Here is a 16,944-nt window from a genome sequence, read left to right as displayed (position 1 = left end):
GCTCTGCCCTGGGTGCCAGAGATACAGAAATGAGCAAAATGGATAAGGTGCCATTCTCAAGCAACTTATATTCCAGAGGGGAGACAAACAATAAAGAAAAAAGTGAGAAATAAATGATGAGAACATTCCAGGCATCGATAAGTTAGTTCTCTAAAGAAATCAGAAGAGGGAGAAGGGACCGTTGGCTGGGGTGGAGAGGGGAGGAAGGCCTCTCTCAAGCAGGATGTTTTGGTTGAAACTTGATGGACAACAGGAGCGGCTTGGCACAGAGCACTGGGAAAAGCGTTCCAGGGAGAGGAAGCAGCAAGCATGGATGGCATCAGGCTGGGTTTGCTCAAGGAGCCCCATGCAGGCACGGCATGAATGGGGACCGCAGAATGAAGTGAGGTTGGAGCGGTGGCAGGCACAACAGGTGGTGCCTGTCAGGCCTGGGCCAGGGGGAGGTGGAGAGCCAGAGTGTATTCCAAGTGTGTTGCTTTCATAATTAAAATGAGTAGATCTCCATGGTTATGCACTAGCAAAATTATCAGGAGGTGGCAGGACAAAGTCAAGTTAGTAAGCCAGACGCTGCCCCCTTTGCCAGAGCGGCACATGTTCAGCTCTGGGCCCAGGCTGCAGATTTGATAGCCTCACCACAAGGGCAGTCTTGCTTCGGCGTGTCACTTCTGCACCAAAGACTGCTTTTATGAAATGAAAATGACCCATGAAGGAGGTGGGACTGTTGTCCAAAAAAATGTTCCTCTGATTTTTGCTGCATGTTTGAATTTCCTTATTTGCTCATAAGGAAAGGACAGGTAAGGAACAAGGACACACTTTGTTTCACATCCTGGTTGCAAAAGGTCTGAGAGTAAATTGGAAATTTTTGTCTTCCTGCAAAAAGAAAAAAATCCTTTTCTGTGGAATGGCCCAATGACCTGGCTTTTCTACCCAGTCCATAAAAGTTGGATTAAACAGTAGGCAAAAATGTGGACTTTATTGCCTTTAAAACCCACTTTGCTTCTGAATCAACCAAAGGATCCCCTGCTCAGGATCAGACTATGCAAAACAGGCATCAGTTTCTCTTATTTTGGGAGGCTGGTTTTTAGCCAAGTTTAATCGGTTACAGGCAGCCTTGCCCCATGTCACAGAATGTGTGTCTGCCCTTCAAGCAAGAGGTCATGGTAGTTTGTCTCTGGCCAAGCTTTTGGCCCCTCTTGTCAACTGAACGTACAGTCCTCCTTTGCCAGCTCCCCAGCTCCTTGCAACACAAGGCAGCAGCGTCCTCCACGAGCTATTAAGTCCCGTTAGTGTTCCTTTGTGCACGCGCTCTGAATTGGTGTGGCTGCTGCTCCACTGGCACTTAATTTCCTCCACTGTGAGTGCTTGATTGTGTTTCTTTCTGTCCTTTTCTCCCCCATCTTGAGGGGAGCACTCGCAAGGCTTCACAGTCAATTTCCCCTGGAGTTATTTTCCTGCTGAGTTAAAGAGTGAAATAGCACTGCCAGTTTTCGGCAAAGGCAGAAGCCTGAAGAGACACAGTCTGAGCAGGGAGAGAGAAAAAGTGCATGGTGATATAGACTGAGCCATCTCACACTGTTTGCAAGTGCAGCCTGCAATGAAGCAAGAGGAAGTGCAAGTCACACACCTACCTTCCACCTGACCTTCACTGCTGAAACACACCAGTCTTTTGCCTTCAGTCATATCCTCAGTAAACTTCAGTTTCTGGGTGGCTCCGAGTTCACAGACTGGCATGCAGCAGAAGTGTTCCCTGGCCTCCACCCCGCTGACTTGCACTGGGCTGTCAAAAAATGTGAATTGCTAGCCTACATTTAAGCATCAGGAGATTCCATGTGAAAATCTGAATTTGGGGCTTCTCTTGAAAAATCGGAAGATGTGGAGACCACATTCTTACAGGACAGCAGTGACTAGAGCTGAGGAGCTGCTGTCCCCCTAGATAGGTGTGTGCTCCAGAGTGCCACAGTCCCCACCACACAGTGCCAGACACTGACGACAACACAGAAGATAACAAGTATATAATATGTCAGGAGGTGGTGAGTCTTACAAGAAAAGTAGAGCAGAGTGAAGGGATAGAGGAAGATGGCAGGGACTACAATTTTACATGGGGGGGCTGGGGTAAGACCCCAAGGAAGTGAGGAAGTGAGCCACGCAGAGAAGAGCTTCCAGGCACAGGGAGTAGCAGGTGCAGAGGTCCTGAGGAGGGAAGCCAGCAAGGCCAGTGGCGCTGGAGGGAGGGAATGCGGGATGAGGAAGAGGAAGGGGGTCAGAAGAGCAGCCATGGTCAGATTGCATGGGGATCGAGGGCCTTGGTAAAGATTTGAGATGCTCCTTAAGTCAGATGGGAAGCCATCATAGGATTTTGAGCAGTTTTCCAATTCTGGTGAAAGGAGAGCACCTCTTTCCAGAGAGTTCCACCAAAGTGCCAGATCTTGGTCATGCTGGCTTTCCTAGGGACATGGGCTGTGTGCTGCAATGGGTGATATGGTTTCCATGTAAATGATCTCAGCTCCATTTAAGTATCAGAAATGAAACAAAGTGTACATTTCTAAAATATATATATTAAAATTCCTTATTTTCCCAGTAATGCATGATCAATATAAAAAAAATCAAACGGTACAAAGAAAATAAAAGTCCTTTCACAATCCCACTGCCCCAGAGATAATTACTATGAGTAGGTAGGTACGTAACCATCCAGACTGAGAGTGGAATATATCTTGAGCCCAACAGGAGACAGTTGGTTCATCTGAATGTTCTAGTCCTCTCCTATTCCAATGAGTGATGTTCCCAAGTTGGGTTATCTTATAAATCCCTGAGAGCATAATAGATGACAGGAAGAGTTGACCACCCTGATATCTTCTAGAATGCCCTCTGAGTTTTTCTGTCCATTGTGTAAATCCCATAGTGGGACAAATTGGGTATCTTCCCACAATTACAATTTAATGTCTTAAAGTTATCATTGTTACTGATACATATAAACCATTAAAGGCCATCCTTGGCCAAGCACCCGCAGTGGAACAGTCCGCCCACACCCCACACACAGCAGGACTCTGCAGCACTCCCCTTTAGTCATTCTTCATTAATTTCAATGATGAGACTTAAAAAAATGAGGGATCACTTTGGGGACAGTCCTATTGCTTGCATACTTCTGCTATTTGGGAGTACCATATGAATAACTTTTGAACGAGTGCCTTTTTCGTTATTTTAGCATAAATGGGATTATACCATCCATACTATTTGATAATCCCACTTTTTTTTGCTCAAAAACCTACCATGGCCATCTTTCCATGCCAATTCACTCAACCAGTGTATAGCCCAGTGGTTCAGAGCGCTGTTTGGGAGTTGGCAGCCTGAGTTTGAATCCTGGTCCATTTACAAGCTGCCTGTCTGCAATGGTGTTGATACACAGAGATGAGTGTGATCAGAGCAGGGGGTGATTTAGTGAGGAGAGAGACAGGAGGCAGGAAGACCAAGTAGAACAAGGCCCCAGCACGTCCACAGGGATGGTACATTGCTTTTACAATGCCCAGTTCTCTGTGTTTGTCCCTTGGATACTAGGTCTCCCATCAGCACTGTACCTCACAATTTTAATTTTTCCCTTCTGAATGCTCATGAACACCCTGATCCTCCAAGCAATGCAGACAAGAAACAGATGCTCTTAACTATTCAGGATGTCATGGTAAGATCAACTTTCAGCATCCTAACCATGAAGGGCCAGGGTCTTTTTCATAGCCAAGCAGCTAGGCCGTAAGATGGGCCCCATGACAGATTCTATGAAAACAACCAGATTAACAACAGGATTCAGCTTTAAGAAAAATATCTCTGGCCCACCCACCAGAAGATTTAAAGCAACACACGAGAGTTTTGACTTAATGGCATTATCTTTTTAAATGATAGTAAGAGCTCACATTAAATTAGCACTTACTGTGTGCTATGTATCATGTTGAGTATGTGACATCCATCACAATAACCCTGGGAGTCAAGTGCTAGGTATTTTCATTCCCACATTATAGTCTGAGAAAACTGAGGAATAGAGAAATGATGTCACTCACCCAGGACTCAGAGAAGCCCACTCTGGCAGCCCAGGCCCCACAACTCCTTGTTCTTTGGAATTAACAGACACAGGCTGGGAATCAGGCTGACCTGTTTTTGCTTCAGACTGTACCACCGTCCGTTGTGAATATTATCAATGTCATGCCTGGGAGCAAAGTGTTCAGAAGTGGTCATCCATCAGTTATGCTTAATAGTGTTTTAAACAATGATAGAACCTCTCCTTAGCCAGATATCTCCCTGGTGAACCCATTGCTGAGAACATGGATGAAAAATGGCTTTCAAAAATGAAATCCAATCAGGCCACAACCAGACAAACCCAAATTGAGGGACAGTTTGCAAAACAACTGTCCTGGAGTACACAAAGATGTCTGTGGCAGGAGAGGCAAAGAAAGCTGGGGGATTGTTGGAGATTCAGGGAGGGTAGAGATATATCACAATTATGCAAGTGAGACCCTCAGGGTGGAGGAAGGAATTACTGAATTTAAAGATAGATTTGGGAAATTAAAGAAATTTGGAAATGGACTGTATTGTGTTAGATAATAATATTGTATCTATGTTAAATTTCCTGAGTTCAGTAATTATATTGTGGCCATGTAAGAGAATGTCCTTGTTCTCAGGAGACACATGCTGAAGTGTGCAGGCATGAGGGATTGTAATGTCAACAACTAGTGGGTAAATAGGTCCAAATAAAGGATGTGTGTATACATGTTGAGAAGGAGAAAGTGGGAGGAGAGAGAGAGAAATGTGGCAAAACATTAGCAATTGGTGAATATAGGTGAAGGATATCTGGGTGTCCGTTATACTCTCCTAATAAATTTTCTGTAGGTTTCAGTTTTTCAAAATAAAAAGTAGTTTTTAAAAAGCTAGCACATTAAAGAGGAGATGAGCTTCTTTGATAGAACTAAGCATCAGCAAAAGAAGAAAAAGAGAAAAGAAAAAAAAGAGAGAGACATACTTAAAAAAACATAGCAGGATTGTATCAATGTGAATTCCTGATTGTGATGTTGAACTGTACTTAGGCAAACTGCTACCATTAGGGGAAACCAGGTGAAGGTACATGAGACCTCTGCATCATTCCTTACAATGGCATGTGAGACCTACAATTAGCTCAAAATAAAGACTAAAAATAAATAAAAAAACAAATGCCCAAATTCTACCACTCAGAGGTTCTGATTCTGATTCCAGGTTTGGGCTCAGCAAAGATTCCCTTTTGTAAGCTCCCCACATGACTGTAATTTGCAGCAAATGTTTGAGAACCACAGTTACAAGGAAAAGATAGAGATATGGTTCTCAAAATTTGATATGCACAAGAATCACTTAGGATATTTGTTTAAAATGCATATTTTAGGCCTCATTTTTAAGCTAACAGAATTTGTATATAGGAGGTAGCACATTTTTTAACAAAAAAAAGACTCCCAGTGATTCTGAGCCAGAGGCCTAAAGATTAGAGTCCACCTCAAACGGAACGTTTTTTTGGATACTTTGGTCTTTGTAGCTTGGATTTGGGGACTCTAAAATGAAAGAAGTTTTAAAGGCAAAGTTAAAAGCCCTTGTTCATCATACAAAATTGAGCTGAAAAGTAAAAAAAGAACAACAAAAATCCACAGAGGTTCACTAAAGCTGGAAAGGTACAGAATGAGAGATGAAGGGGGATTTCTGCCCTTCTCTTCAAAACCGTATCCTGCACTTCTGGAAACTTGGGTGGGAGAAGATGTCACTTAAAAAAATAATAGATGAAAGATACAAAGTCTTAATAGCTCTTGACAATATCTCCTGTATTACGTGTCATTTTCTATCCAAGATATTGACCATTAATGTCAATAAAAGACTAAATTATGTTCAAAAGACTCTTTTCAGGAGACGAGGAAGTCTTAATATATTTTAGAAATATTTTCATATAAAATAATTTATTTAGGCTTTTGACTATTTAAAGAAGCGAATTTTAGATAAATAGAAAATTAATTTTGTGTTATTATATTAAGACATTATTATGTCGTGAAAATGAATCCAGAGAAGATAGAGGCAGGTAAGATAGGCTTTCTTGTTAGTTATCACTTGAAAAACCCTGCTAAAATTCAGGGCAAGGGTAGAAATACAATGATGAATGGGAGGGGTGTGATTGAAAGGGATGGCTCAGACTGGTGACCAAAAGGGCCAGCTTCCACTCCCAGATGGGTTTTGCTGGTGGCTTGATGGTGTTCTGCCATGGTCATCATTGTGGCCGTTTTATTTTGAATTAGATAACTCTTATTCTGAGCATGCCCCCTCCAGCATGCCCTGATCCCCATTCCCTGTTGTGTGACACTGTGACTCACCTTGATGTATGACGTTATGTCTTCTGAAGATGTTGGAGTTTGTGACTTCTGTTTTAGAGAGCAGAAAGAACAAGTGACTGGGACTCAACAAGCCTAGGCTTTTCCATAAACTCTCTGTATCAGTCCGTTTTCTGTTGCTTATGACAAAATACCTGAAACTGGGTAATTTATGAAGAAATGAAATGTATTTCTTATAGTTTCAGAGGCTGGGAAGTCTGTGGCCCAGGGGGCACATCTGGCAAGGGCCTTCTTCTACAACAATGCGGGGCATCACATGGCAAGAGTTGCAAGAGCAGGAGAGCTAGCCTTCCCTCTCCCTCTCCTTATACAGCCATCAGAACCACACTCACAATAATTCATTACTGCAGGACACGGTCCCATCAGTCCAATCACCTCTTAAAAGCCCCACCTTTCAAATACCACAATTGGATTTCTCACCCTCTTAATACTATTACAATGAGGGTCAAGTTTTCAATACATGAATTTTGGGGAAACACATTTAACCTATAGCATTCTCTGTGGGGCCTTGGCTAAGTCACGCACTCTTGGATACCCCATTTTCTCCTCTGACAAGAAAAGGTGAATTAAATATTTCCTGTGCCTGCCGGCTCTAGAATTGTAAATCCTAAGTGGAATTTTAAGGGAAAACCCTGGTCCCTTATAATAAAATACATTGGAGTAAAACATGCATAATCGTTTGTGGAGCTCCCGCTCATCCAGGGACGATTTCTACAGGTCATTTGCAAGGTAAATATTTAGGGCTTTAAAACACCCTTTGCCATCCCAGATCTAAGCTTCATGGTAGTAGACATGTGCTCTGTCTCGTCACCTGCTATGTCTCTGGCCCCTAGAAAAGTGCCTGGTAAAGGGTTAGTTTGCAAATAAATTGAGTGAATTGAATAATTAAATGAGTGAATGAATGAGCCAGTGGTACAGATGATCAGGCACTCTGGCCAGTCACACAAGCTGAGCGCAGTCATCACATCACTAAGTTGTAGTTACAGAGACAGTATTTCCCAAACTATGAATCAGCACACATAATCTGACAAAGAAGTTTTGTGCTGCTTGGGGTAGAAAAGTCAGTTTGGAAGATGTAGTTTGGATCCTGAAATATTGGGATTTCTGACACATGGTGTTAATTTAAAAGAATAGTTTAAATCACATGAGTGAGGCAGGTGGGTATAACAAACACTTGGCCTTAGAGTAGGGGCATAGTAGTGAGTGGTGGGGACTGTGGTGGACAGTCTTAGTGGACTGCCATCATGCGGAAATACAGGCCAGGGGTGCTAGGCTTTCTAGGTTTAAGATAAGCCAGATATCTGGGTTTCTTTGTGTTTGATTTCTCCCAGTTTTTAAAATTTATATTTATTTTTGTGGGCTACAGTGTGTTGTTTCATTACATGCATATACTGCACAGTGATTCACTTAGGATAGATAGCATAGTTTTGTACCCATTAGTACACCACTTCTCCTCCTCCCCACCCCTCTTCCCAATTTTTTTTGTTGGAAACTAATTCACAGTTCTCTAGGGACTGAACAAAATATACCTTCTGGCCAGGTTTAGCCTTTAGACCACCAACTTGCAACTTCCAGTTTAGACAATGAAAGCTGAATCCGTTCCTGACAAGAGAGGAGGAAGAAGTCTTTCTCCTTCCCACCAGCACCTAAGTTAGCCCCTGTGCTACCCAGAACCATCAGAGGTACCCAGGGGTGCCCAGCTGGACGGCTCAGACCAAAGGACAATGGCCCTGGGCAGGTGGGTCAGACAGCACAAGGCCACCTGAGCAGGAATACTTCAGTTACGAGCATGAATGAATCATTCATATGGAACGATGCTGAGTGAGCACTAAGGCCCATGAAAGGCAGGTGCAGAAGTGAGAGATAGAGCAACCCCTTCCCCCAACAGGTGTTTCTGCAAGTGAATATACCAGACGGAAACTGACTTATTAAAGCATCTTTTTCAATCTTAAAGAAAATAAAGAATGGCCTCTGAATCAATATTAGAATAACTTTTTTATTTCTTGCAGTTATATGCTACTTAGAATTTCTTAGGTATTTTCACATTATTTTTGTATAACTTAATATAACACCTAAAATATGAGTGCTCTCTTATTACGTAAGATTCATACAATTCAGAAGTAAACTGAGTATAATATGAAAAGCTCCCTCCACCTACCCACCCAAACCATCCCCAGCTTTTAGTTTTGTTGAGCATGTAAGCTTGATTTATTGAGTCATCTATTCATTCACTTACTCATTTATTTACCGTTTTACCTTCAGTTCATTTCTGCTTTTATCTTATCAAGTCCTGCCCTAAACTTTTTGGTGTAATTTATTGCTTTGGTTCTCCCCCACCTCCACCCCTATAACATGATTCCTTAAGTTAAATGTTTAATTTGTTTATTTGCAGTCTTGTTTTCTAATATATCAATTTGAAGGCTATAAATTTTCCTCTGAATACTGCTTTGTCCTCATCCCACAGATTTCATTATGTAGTGCTTTTATTGTCATTCATTTCTAATTAGTTTTAGGGTTTTTTATCCTTTTCATTTTGAGGAGTTTTTCCAGATGTTCTAAGTAAATAGTGTTTGTTTTCAGTTTTTTGCTATCCTTTTGTGTTAATTTCTAATTTTACTACATTATGGTTAAAGAATGGCTTTTTTGATTTCTGGTTTTTTGGAAGTTACTGTGGTTTTTTTGTTGTTTATTTTTTGGGTTTTTTTGTAGCCTACTGGATGGTTCATATGAATGCTGTATGGTATTCAAAAAAATAATTCTCTTTTTGGTATAAAGTTTTCAATATATCTATTAAATCAATGTGTTAAGTGTGATTCTTAAGGTATGGTCCCAGACCACCTATATCAGGATCACCTGGGCTGCTTATTAAATATAGTAAATCTCATACCACACTCAAAGATGCAGAATTGGATCTGGAGGGGGGTATGGAATGCTCAGAATCTGTATTTCTCTTCTTTTTTAGGATTTTTCATTTTTAATAAGTCTCCCTGGAAATTATTATTCTCATTAGCAAACCACTGCAATAGATCTCTATTTATTTTTTGTCTGTTCAGGTTGTTTTCTGTGAACTTGTTGATTTTTCCTTATATTTCTGTTTTTGCCTTGTATATTTCAAATCTCTGTCACTTTTTGCATATAGAGTCAAGATGGTTTTTGATGGAGTGTAACTTTTATCTGTATGAATATTTCAGTATCACTGTCTTCATCCCATTTAAAGCGTTAGGCAGGCCTTTTCAAACTGAAGGCTGGTGTCTTTAATTATCACTAGAAAATTCTCACTGTTATTATTATTATTACTATTGTTATTCTCTTCCATTGTTTCTCTTCTATCTTCTGGAGCTTCAATTGAACAAATGTTGGTCCATATCTACCCTTCAAGTCTCTTAATTTTTCTTTGTACTTTTTGTCATTTTGTACTCTTTTCTTGTAAAATCACTTGCTTAACTTTCCAGCACACTTAAGTAGTTCATCTTTTTAAAATGTTAATGATAAAATTAAAACTTTTAAGATCTCTAGTTATTTCTTTTTCATGGGAGAAATTATCCTCTTAAGTCTCTTCAGGAATGTTAATTTTCTATATTTTAAAGTATTCCTCTATTTGTTCTACAAAAGGTCTTCCAAAAGTTCATGGAAAACTTAGTATTATCTTTTAATTCTTTTTTTTTCATGAACTTTTTGAAGTACCCTCATATTTAACTCTCTTCCACTGGCTGTTAGTTCTTTTGTTAATTAAATTTGGTGCCTGTCTTTTAGAGTGTTGATTTCTCCCAAATGTTTGGTCATTCTTGACTTTCTGCTCATCTTTGTCTTTGAGAGTCCCACTGCCTCTTCCTGATCTGTTTGTTGTAGCCTGACCTGGTGATTGTAGAGATGGGCCACAGCACACTCCTGGAAACTGTGGATCTTGGTTTCTCTTCGAGGTGTGGGAGCTCCCAGCCTGCCTTGGGGATGGTGACCTCTGGGGTATTGCATTGCCTTCTCGCCCCTGTGCCCACATTCCCGGCTTCAGCCTGTGCATGGGTGAGCATCTCTGCTGCCTCTTAATATCACTGGGGAGGGGCTGCAGCCCTAAAAGCAGCCCTCCAGTGAATTCCCCAGTACTTCCTCTTACTTAATCTTGACTCTGGACTCAGCTACATACACACAAACACCCACACATATCCACTTCGCTCCTTCTGTAGAAAATTTTATTGCCATGTTTTGGTCTGCAGTTTCCTCTGCTTTTAGTTCTTTATAGATGCAATCTCTGCTCTCTATCTTTCAGTAATACCTCAAAACATCTAGTCAGCCACTGGCATTCTTTCATTTTGTTGTCTAACCTGCCTATCCAATTTCTTATCTATCAATCCTTCAGCCAGCCCCCTGCTCTGGGCAGGCTCAGGGGAAGAAAGCTCAGACAGGATGGGGCTGAGGCGTCTGCTCAGGGGCCTCACAGCCAGGAGGTGGCCGTGCAGCCTCCCATACCCGTCTGCTTCCTGAGTCCGTGTACTTTCTGTTATATCACTCTTTCCTTAAAAAAACAATTGTTTTGTTTTTCCCTTCAATGATGGACTTTAGAGATTGAGCTCCAGACTACCTCATAAATGCATTTAGCTTTGAATGAAAATTAGCGAAAGAAAATCGAAGGTTGGATGGTAGCAGTAAGAAAGCATCAGAAACTAAAAACATTGCGCAGGTATTCGAACCACATGTATAACTCAAATTTTCCTAGCCATAGTTCCATCAGAATTGACATAGGGAATGTGATTTTTAAAATACATGAAGTGGACCCTAAAGTTAGGGCACAAGCCATTTTATTTGGGCAGTTTGTGATCTAAGAACCCTTGGGCTTGAGGTGTGTACTGGCAAGCCTTAGGTTTGGGTTTTTGGCACTCATTACCCTCCTAATCTCTTATAGAATGGCTTTGTTGACAGATTATAAATTCCATGAGAAAGGGAATTCTATCTTGTTCATCACCCTATCCCTGGCACCCGACAGTCAGATATATTCAACAAAAAGTATCTGTTGACTAAATGAATGAATGAAAAGAGGAAGAAATTAGTCACCTAACCCTTCTGTACAGGGTAAAATTCTTTATGGACCAGGCAGGTTAATATGAGTATGTAAAATGCCTCGTATAGGGCAATAGAAGCTCACAGGAATTATCACAATTAACGATGCATAACAGACTAAAATGCATTCAAATCCCAATTTTATAAAACTGCCGATCAGATGAGAGACATTACTGGGGACATTAGGAGAGTGGCCTTTCCAGCTGCACATCCATGACCTCTACCCCAAAGACTGCTGCTTCCTCTTGAGGACTGTCTTAAATGTCCATGTGGCTTCATGGTCTAAACCTGCAGGCTTCTTGTAGGCAAATTCAGCAGTGTCTGAGAATTTAAAAAGAATATGCTGTCATCACAATTTTAGATTTTCTGTAAAAACTAGAACTCTATTGAAGTGATCACAAAACACTGATTCATAGCTGCTGTCTCATTTTGTCCCTTCAGCAACCTTGTGAAATGGGTCAGAGCATATTTTCCCACAGTAGAGGTAGGGGCTAGGGACTCAGCAGTTCACCTGGGAACAAGGGACAGCTGGGATCGGTCCAAGAACATGGCCCAGAATTTAGACCCAGCTCATTCCCCTTTCTAAGTATAGTTAGAGGTTTAATGCTTCACGCACTAAGGCTTTACACATTTACACACTTTAACACATTTAGTAGCCTTAAGGCAGCTTTGCGTCTAAAGTTCTTACTGGCAGGTTTTGTCAATTCCATGCACGTCATCGGATGATCCCTGAGCGCCTGACTTTCATCCTGCTCCAGAGACCACTTGCTTCCAAGTTGGTACCAGGCAGGGAATAAACATGCTCATGTGGTTAAGAACCTGGACTCTAGAGTCAGACTGTTATTCGTCCACACCCTGGCTCTGCCATTACTAGCCCTTGGGCTTGTTCTAAGTGCTCTGAGCCTGTAACATGTGGAGACCCACCTCACTGGGGTGTTTAGAGGCTGAAATGCGATAAGGTGCCTCAAGAGGGTAGTTTGTTGCCTGATATAACTGTTATTGTTGTTATCGATGTTATAGTTATTGTTGCTAGTGTTGCAAAAATCTCATGTTTGACAGTCGCCTGCTCTTTTCTTAGCCCAACAGAAAGAGGAAGAACGGGCGTGTAAGGCACTAATCCACTGGCCATCAGACCCCTGCTGCCTTGAGTCAGTGGTTCTAGCAGCCCCCTTGAAGTCTTTAATTACATCAGCATCCATCCCCTGCCTCCTCCCCAGCTCTCACTGAGGAGGCCAATTAGTTTGCAGCCCCCATCACGTGCTCTCCACCTGCGGTGGTAGCAGCCTGGTCTCCATGAAGAGGGCTTTCTGTTGAAAGGGCTTGAACTTATCATTTTGAACACTGAGCACTGAGATTGAATGTAACAAGGTTTTAAAGCCAAGCTATAAAGTAAGAAATTTCTGGATAACAACTTCAAAGCACCTGGTGGATCCCACGGCATGGCATGCCTTTGAAGTGTCAGCAGATTGGCTTTCAAAGCAACCAACCCAAGGTCCTCATCTTTCTAGATGGAGAGGTTTTCAACAGCTTTCTCAAGGGAATGTTGCCTCTTAGTTCATCTCCCCTTTGCCCCTGGAACAGATGGTTTTAGATCATGTGAGCCTTATAAGGTCTTCGGTTCCTAAAGTTTACTCACAAACCCAGCACAAGCAAATGTATTCTTCTCCTTTGTGAAGATGGTACCAGCCATATGCAATATGGGCTTCATTTTTATGTATATTTTGTGGCATTTAAATTTGCATTAATTTAACAGAAGAAAAACTGAATGAAAACAGGAGGAATTATTGAAATTTAAATTTCTTTATCACAAAAAAATATTATTTCTTAAAGTATCCATCAGTTTAATACATTATGAAATAATATTAAGAGGTTGGGGTTACCATCTTTTTAAACTCTATATTTCCATTTGAGATGGATTTGAGTTGACTGCCTACTATGGAAAATGAGGCCAGGGATGCACCTACACTGTCTGCTCTCTGCTGGTTTTTGTAAGCTAAGCGAAGGGTCGAGGGTTGTAATGTTGTGTTCTGGTCCATAACCATTCTGAACAGATGCCTAGGATTTATTCAGTCTTTGAATGGCATCAGCATCCACCATTAGACCTTACAGCTTCTCCATGTCTGTATTTTTATTTTGATCTCTCCCTTCGTTGTCAGGATTTTGTCACCTGGGAGGTTTTGTATGAGAAGGGCTCCTGGGTTTCTTACTGTTTGAGACGCTGGGTGTGTTGCTTTTCAGTCTGGACCTCTTGACTGGATACACTACTCTGGAGGCAGACAGATGCTCCTTCATGGTCCTCCAGCCTGGAGGGCTGCTGCTCACCACTTTCCAAGTCACTTTTTGGAAACTAGATGTGCTCCAGGGATAGGGATGAGTGATTTTTCAACAATTGGCTGTCCAGGGTCCTCTGCACCGCCGTTACCTGCCACTCCTATGGGGAGTGTATTCATTTTCAGGAGTAAGGGGCAGGATTTAAACATAAATGTAAATATGTAATTTTTTTCCAATTGCACAATTGGATACATGCTAAAAATCAATCAATCAGTCAAAGCAGAAAATGAAAGTCCCCATATTATTACTCTCAGAGAAAAGACTCAATAGTTTGGTGTTTGTTTTTGTATACATGTAAACATGTGTAGAAACTAATAATTATTTTTTAAATTGGGTTCATACTATATGTACATTTTTTGGCATTCTTTTTCTTAAGTGTATATCTTGATATCTTTCTGAGGAAGTACACAAGATCTATTTGTCCTTTGTATGGGTTCCCTGCAGCTCCGTGGACACCTGCTCTGTTAGTTATTTAATCCATCTCTTATTGATGGACATTTGGATCATTCTCTATTATAAAGGATGCCTCAATGATCTTTGTATACTTAAGTTTGAAGGATAAGTTCCTGGGAGGGCTGGGTCAAAGGGTATGCATATTGTTAATCCCTAGTCAGCCATTTCTGTCATTGCTGCCTCCCAGATTCGCCTCAAGGCCATCTCCCTGTCCCCACCTCTGTGACCACCTGCCTCCTTCACTTGCTACTGTGGCTGCTCATCCTGTTTCCGCCCTTGCCCTGCCTCTCAAAATCCATCTGGTATCCGAGAGCCATAGTGATCTTGAGAAACAGCAATCGGATGCTGTGGTATCTCTGCCCTTCAGTGGCTTCCCATCGTGCATAAAACAAAATCCAGTCTCTTTCCTAAAGCCTACAAAGCCCTGACCCTTCCTACCTCCCCTGCCGTTTAGCCCTTTCTGCCTCCCGCTCTTCGCCTCTGCTGTTGCTACCACCTGACACACGAGGCCACTCACTATGTTGCTCTCACCACTCGGCCTTCCCTGGCCACCTTTCTTTGGGGCACCCTCAGCCCAGTCAACGCTGTCCCCTCATCCAGACAGGGGCTTCTGTTCGCAGTCCTGGCCACATCTGCAATGCCCCTATTCGTCTTTCCTTATGCACTGCCTGTCTGTCACCCCTTCCACACCGGACGCTCCAGTCGCTGTTACCGCAGCCTGTAGCTCATGCGCATGCCTGAGTGCACTAATGTGTGGTGGTTTGCCATATTGTACTGCCCACTGGCTAGGCCATGACAGGATGCAAGAGAGTCTGTTCTGCGTGTGGATGATCTCGAAGGATCACGAGAATTGCTGAGGGCAGAGGTTGCAGTTTTGCCCATCACTTAGTCACTGTGAGATGTTGGACCACCTCACAAACTCTAGGCCTCAGTTCTCAAATTTCAGGACCCCAGACATTCAGCCACTTAAAATATGGGGTTGCAACATTGTGAAGGTAATGAAGAGGCTGGGAGAGCCTGCTCAGCTGACCATGGGTTTTGAGAGTCCTAATGCCCCGTCCAAATTCTTCCTAGAACTAGCTGTGATCAGTGGCTCCACTCGGCCTCAACATCAGTGGGACAGTTATGGGCCCCAAGACTGACTGGAGTTTCCTGGACAGGGACAGCAGTCTCACAGCTAGTCAGCACCCATTTTATCTTTTCAATCCACAGTGCTGGGCAAGAACACTGAGGGTGCAGAGAGAGGGACTGTCCACTGCTTTCTCACCAGCCTTGCCCCCAGCCTTGTAGAATATAACTTAAGACAACCTCACCTGAGAATGGGGGTTGAGCCCAGAGCATGAGCCAATAGGCTATCCTGTTTTGACCAAATTCAGGTAATACCAGGTTTTTACTCCACCTATGTGTGTTACAGCATCATTGTGAGGATCAAATGAGAGAAAGAGCTGAAAATGTTTTATAGAGTACAGGGCGTTATTCTACTGTAAAGGATTGCTAATCTTAAAATCACTGAAATCGCTGTTAAGTCTCAGGCCACCCAGCAACTCATGCTTTCGTGGAGAGGAGCAATAAATCTGCTGACCCTCCAGCTGCCCACCACAATCAAACTGTGAAGACATGAGCCATGACCTCAGTCTCGTTTCCATGAAAGTTGCATGGACCATCTGAATACACTCAATTAGAAGACCATGTGTTATCTTTTTAAGTGCCAGTGGTGAATACAAATTTGCTTTAACACAGGCTTTCTCAGCTTCAGCACTATTGATATTTTGGCTAGATAATTCTTTGTTGTGGGACACTCTAGCATGTTTAGTGGCGTCCCTGGTGTCCACCTAATAGATGCCAATAGCACTCCCCACCCCCCGGTTGTGACCAAAAATATCTCCAGTCATTGCCAATTGTCCTCTGAGGGTTGGGGGCAAAATCATCCCCAGTTCAGACTACTGCTTTAATAAAACAATTTTGAGAGGCAGAGATTTGTTAACCCATTTTTATAGATGTCAAAATGCAGCTCAGAGGATTTAAGTAACTTGCTAAGGGTCACATCACTAATGCCACCTCCAAGGTATGTGAGTGTACCTCACTTCTGCTCACAGCCACCACCCAGTCAATGATATAATTTATTTAGTCATTCAGCAGATATTTATCAGGCACCTAGTGTGTGCCAGGGAGTGTTCTAGTTGCTCAATAAATATCACTGATAGTTGGTATTGAGGGGATGGGAGGGAGACAGCTATAAAAGATAGATGGCTATATTAGTTTCCTATGTCTGCTGTGCAACACAAACTTAATGGCTTATCTTATAATTCTGGAGGTCAGAAATCTAAAATCAGTTCCATTGGTCTAAAATCAAGGCATTTGCAGGCCTGCATTCCTTCTGGAGGCTCTAGAGGAGAATCCATATCCTTGCCTGTTCTAGGTTCTAGAGGCTACCTACATTTCTTGGTTTATGTCCCCTTCCTCCTTCTTCAAAGCCAGCACTGTAGCATCTTCCTCCTCCCTGACCTCTGCTTTCATCCTTATGTTTTCTCTTTCTGAATCTGATCTTCCTGCCTCCTTCATATAAGAACCCCTGTGATTACATTGGGCCCACCTGGATAATCAAGAATAATCTCCCCATCTCAAGATCCTTAACTTAATCACATCTGCAAAGTCCTTTTGCCATGGAAGGTAACATATTCACAGGTCCTGAGGATTAGGATGTAGACATCTTTGGAAGGCATTTATT

The 16,944-nt window shown here is 42.3% G+C and overlaps 1 protein-coding gene across 1 annotated transcript in view; it reads left to right on the top strand.

The window, feature by feature from the left end:
• KATNIP (katanin interacting protein) overlaps window positions 1-16,944 on the top strand; it is a 180,719-nt gene that overhangs the window by 74,953 nt on the left and 88,822 nt on the right. The gene's annotated exons all lie outside the window — the stretch shown is intronic.

The sequence above is a fragment of the Cynocephalus volans genome, chromosome 6 (assembly GCF_027409185.1).
Source record: "Cynocephalus volans isolate mCynVol1 chromosome 6, mCynVol1.pri, whole genome shotgun sequence".
Lineage (NCBI taxonomy): Eukaryota > Metazoa > Chordata > Mammalia > Dermoptera > Cynocephalidae > Cynocephalus > Cynocephalus volans.
This window is presented reverse-complemented; position numbering and strand designations above follow the sequence as displayed.